Below are 5,337 nucleotides of genomic sequence, written 5' to 3'. Positions count from 1 at the left end.
TGTGATGCATGGGGGATCTTGCGCATGCGGTTTCCCCCACGGGCGGCGGGCATGCTGTTTTTCCCACGGGCGACTACCTCCAAGTCCGCGACATCGACAGACAGCCGGCGGGGAGAAAACATGGTGTCACCGACAGGAGCGCACCGCGTAGCACCAGTGCATTCCGCCGCTGGCCTCTGCGAGGTCTCCCTTGGTCCCGATGGTGTCCTTGGGATCCAGGGGCTGCAAACGCACAAGTTCGGCGCACGGAGGATTCTCGCCTTATCGTTCAGAGTCAAAAATAAAGAGTCGGAGTCTCATTCGGGTTAGCTTATTTCAGGTCAATACAATAGGCCGAGATGTAAAAGGCTTGTTTTTCAGGCGTTAGGGTTGTGTGGGGTTGAATCGTCGTTAGGTTGCAGCTCAAGGACGAGCTGCATGTCCAGGTGGGGTGTAGTGTTAGAGTGCGTGATGGGCCTGGGCCCATTAGTCTTAGGGTTTGCTTAGAGGTCAAGTAAGCCTTACTTGGGAGTGACGTAAACCTCTCTATATATGGAGATGAGATGTATCAATCTAATCAGGCAAGAATTAAGAAGGAAAACCCTTTTCCCTCTTGCCCGACCATGGGAAAGGACCCCCACGGCCGGCTCTCTCGTGCCCTCGCAGCTCTCTCTCTCCCGCTCAAACCCTAGCAACCATAACACATGTCTAGGCTAATATATAAATCTAACATTTGCTATTGATAATTGCAAATAACTCATATTTAATTATGAAGCAAATACTGATGTGTACATATGCTTTTAGAAAGCCAAAGTCAGTTTGGAACTACTTTGATGTTAGCAAGACACTTGCGGTAATTAAAATATGGTTTTCAGAAGATCCTTTTCATAGTGTTATGGGTTTTGAGAGCTGAAAAACCATAGTGGTCAACTATTGAACATACGATGCATATACAAACATCATAAAGGTTGGCTTTCAATCCTTGATATGCAAGCGACTCTCTCCATGTAAAAAATCATCCGGAAATGTCAACCTCATTAGTGAAATCCTGAAAAAGAAAAATTGCACCACATGACCCATCATATATCACAGAAATCAAAGTATCATTTCGCATGCTTAGAACAGAGCACATTTTAGTTGCTTGAGCTAAAATATTGCAAATTCATGAACATGTTGACAGAAACTAACACATCGAACAAATGATAAGAGAGGGGGATGAGCGTGAGAGACGACCCACTCGAAACGCCTTGGCTGATCTTTATTAATGTAGAAAAGGAGAGTTACATGAAGAACCGTCTCGCCACACAGAGATGGTGTTGCTGACGTCTACAAATACAACAGAAGCAGAAATTACAGAAACTGATAGAAACAACGCGCAATCCGGCACATCCTAAAATCTTCTAGAATGACTTTGAAGACCTCCTAAACAAAGCTAGAACACCATCCAAGATCCTTGTGTCGCACCTTGTTCCAGACCAGTCCGGTGAACCGATAGTGAACGAAGAGATGTGTGCAACATTCAGATTGAAGACGGCAAAGATGGCATGTGATGGGAGTGCGGCCAACCCCAAAGCGCGAGATTGTCAACCGTAAGACATCGCTTGTGAACCGCGAGCCACATAAAGAACTTGCAACACAGTGGAGCCTTGGATATCCGGCGAGGTGATCACCTCGGCGATAACATCCCGGACGAGATATTGTACTAACGCCAGAAGGGAGAGGCCTTGATGTCTCTGCTCCAATTTCTGTCGGGCAGAGCATCGGCTACCGTGTGATGTTTCTTGGGCACAAGAGTGAGGAGTGTCGGCACCAGGTCCTAGAAGGAATGCCCACCCTATAACCATTTGCCGTCCCATAAATAAGTTGTTGTCCCGTCACCCATCTTATGTCGGAGTTGTCGTCCCGTCATCCTCAGAAACGTCCTAAATAATCTCCCTCGTGTTAGTTGAGGGACCAGTTGTGCACATAATCCTCATTTTGTTCCTAACATTTAGTTCAGACCACAACATACACATTAGCTACTATACTATTATTTCTTGGGATGGATCTATAGTTCGTAGCACAAATTGTTTGAAACTACAAGGTCAGAGACATACCCGTTGTTGTAGATGCATTCGAGTAAACACTTTGTAAAAGTCTTTTAATGATGTGATTAATGATGAAAAGTCTTTTAAACCTAAAACAAACCCTGAAGGAAATATTTTAGTTGGGCATGCAATGATTTGTATGGTAGGAAAAAATCCAGGAGAATAGATTTGCAGCTACATAAGTAAAGTCTAAAGGATTAAGCTTATAATTGTGATCCTAGATTGCAAATAAGCATATTTGACAGGAACTATGAAAAACTACATCCTAGTTCTAAATTTGTAGCAGTGCTTTCCTGATATCTTCGGGTGTGCAACTAAAATGAATTGTGCCTATTTAATCAACCATGACAAAGTTAATGGTATTAAACAACAGTGTCAACCACAGTCAATCTGAATCACGAACATTGCAAAATTTGGCAGTACTCTTGTATCACAATGGCTTATGCAAGCATTGAAAACGATAGAACTACGAGCATCGCATTACCTTTTAAGAAAAAGAGCATCACAGTACCTGAGACAGTCATTTCTTCAGAGAAGTACCTATCAAAGTAGTCATCAATAATTCCTGCCAATGTCATGTTATACCATCAAGAGATTTAATATACCATTTAAATGAGCTATCTTGATATCTTAGGGTCTGCAACCCCAAAGCAAGATAAATGAACAACAAACTGTACTGGTGAGTGTACCCAAATGTGTTCTCTTCTCCCATCAACAGAAGTAAGACACCAGCAAAGAATTGCAGAGCAATAAGATAAGTTAAAAATGTCCAAGCATAAAAAAAAATCTACATCACAGTAACGTGGGATTGATCAAGACTTCTACAATAACATCCATTTTTTTGGAACCATTTAGTACTAGGTTTTGGGTCTAGTAGTAGGGTATGTGACTTGGAGCACAACAAATTTACATCAAATGTTTTTCAAAGAGACAAATAACATCCAACAACAACTACTGAGGATAACACAAAGGATAATAATTTTCCATGACGATGAACACGACTGTATACCTTCTTTATTTTCCCTTTCCATTTTTAAAGGAAAATGTTGACCATACTTCAAGATTTTTATCACCACCTTTCTGAGGCCAAAGAATCTGGACATCCACTATCTTCTAATGCACCTTCAAAAGTAAGTAGACTATCATAATACCCTTCTCTATGAGCTCCAACACTAGCAACATCTTGTTTCCAACCATGAAAAAATACACCCCAATAACACCTAGAATGAAAATAAAAGAACCCCAATAACAATCCAGATCTTGTTTGCTGAAGACAATCTCACCATACAAAATCTGAGGACTTCTATTAAAACTCAGCCAGATGGCTTTCCCCAAAATAATAGTATTTCATATGAAGAGACACATAACTGGCAATATACAATGATTTGCATTTGCTAACTACTATAATGAGTTGTTTGCAGCATCGTGCCATCTCCTAGAGAGTGCAATCGAGTATGTTCAGAAGGCAAAAGCAAAGAGATAAAACTACCAATGCATATGTTTGAAAAGCAAGTTCCTAATAAGATGAGATCATCGTTGGACTTCCAATAAAAGCAATTCATAGGATCAACACTTACAAAGATTTCAGTAAACATTCTCATTGTCTTTGATAGATTAGAAACAGATTTCTGCTGATTGCACAAAGCCCATGCTTGTAATCTGAAGGCAACTATTAAAAACAAGTGAACAAATGAGGAAAACATCTACTGATCTCCATCCATTACACCATGTAAGTTGGTTCCCTTGGAGTTCAGGTAATATATAGACAACCAAATCAGTTGAATAGAGAAAGCAATCTGCACTGTACTGGTAGCTAAGCCAGACCTGTAGGAGCAGGGGAACATGGTTTGGACAAGGAATTGGGAATCAATTTTTAAAAAAGAAAGGGGGAGAGGCTAGGGTGGAAGGGATCTCACCAAGAGGTAGCAATGGAGGGGGGCGACTGGAGGAAGCACCTGGGGTGTTTGCACGACCCGGTAGGATCCGCCTTGGAGTGGCACACGCACCATCCTGTCACCGCGAGCAGAAGTGATGCAGTTCTTTCCCAGTAGCCCTTGCACTCATGTCTCCAAGCCACCGCCGTCATCGACACGCTCGTGGCTCCAAGCCACGGATGCCGCTGCCACACTACTTGTCTCGATCTGTTTGAAAGCAAGAGTCACAATTGGATTGAAACCCCATCTCGATGAATCCCCTTTTCTGGGGCTCCGACCAAGAAGGAAGGAGGGACGAACCTGAGACCGCCGGAGATGCGCCAGCGAAGGTCTGCCCGAAACCCTAGCCACGACGATGGGGTTGCGGGCGGGTGGTAGAGGACGAGAGCAGAGAATCTGACCGTGGGGACCTCGGGGCGTGTTGCGAGGCACCGGAGGTCGCCGAAAGCGGCCGACATGGGTGGTGGTGCTGGCGGCGACGACTTCGTGGGCGAGAGGGAGGGGAGGCGAGCCCGTGGCGGGGAGGGGCGAGGCGGCGGCGGGGCGGCGATGATTCCGACGACTTCGTGGGCGAGAGGGAGGGGAGGCGAGCCCATGGCCGGGAGGGGCGAGGCGGCGATGGTGGCGACGACTTCGTGGGCGAGAGGGAGGGGAGGCGAGGCCGTGGCCGGGAGGGGCGAGGCGGCGGGGGGGGGGGGGGGGATGGCGGTTGATGAGGCGGTGGCGAGGGCGAGGCGGCGGTGGCGGCGGTGTCGGGGACCGCCGGGGTAGCATGGGGGAGGGGTGGTTTTCTTTTTTTTTGTCCCGAGGTGCGCAGCGGTGACGTGGGTGAGGAGTCGGGACATAAATCGTTAATTTTCATTAACATCGTTTCGTTAGTGTGCTTAATAACCATTAGATTACCAATCCGATGATTAATATTTCTATTTGGATCTGCCCTCTCGTGCTTTTTATAGTACAGATATATGAACAGGGGCGGACCCACGTTCATGGGAGTGGGGGTCTAGGACCCCACTCAAAATATGAAACTCCAGTTATATTTCTTTGAAATTTTAGAATTTTTTGTCAAAACTATGTAAATTTCTACAAAATGTGCCCTCACTCCTATTCTTTGCCCCACTTAAAATAGTTTCTAGGTCCGCCCCTCTATATGAAGGGGTGCTAGTTTGCTAAAAAAATAATATTCAGTGCAGTTACTACATCTATCAAAAAACTCAGGACGGTTGCATCCCGGAATATTTTAAGCGGATGCCAGCATGGACTGATGGATGGTATATAATCACATATCAGGTAGCAGTATCATTGTGCTCGTGAATGAAATCGCAAGTGCCCTTATT

This window comes from Hordeum vulgare, chromosome 1H (assembly GCF_904849725.1).
Source record: "Hordeum vulgare subsp. vulgare chromosome 1H, MorexV3_pseudomolecules_assembly, whole genome shotgun sequence".
NCBI classification, from domain to species: Eukaryota; Viridiplantae; Streptophyta; class Magnoliopsida; order Poales; family Poaceae; genus Hordeum; species Hordeum vulgare.
Note: the sequence above shows the minus strand (reverse complement) of the source record.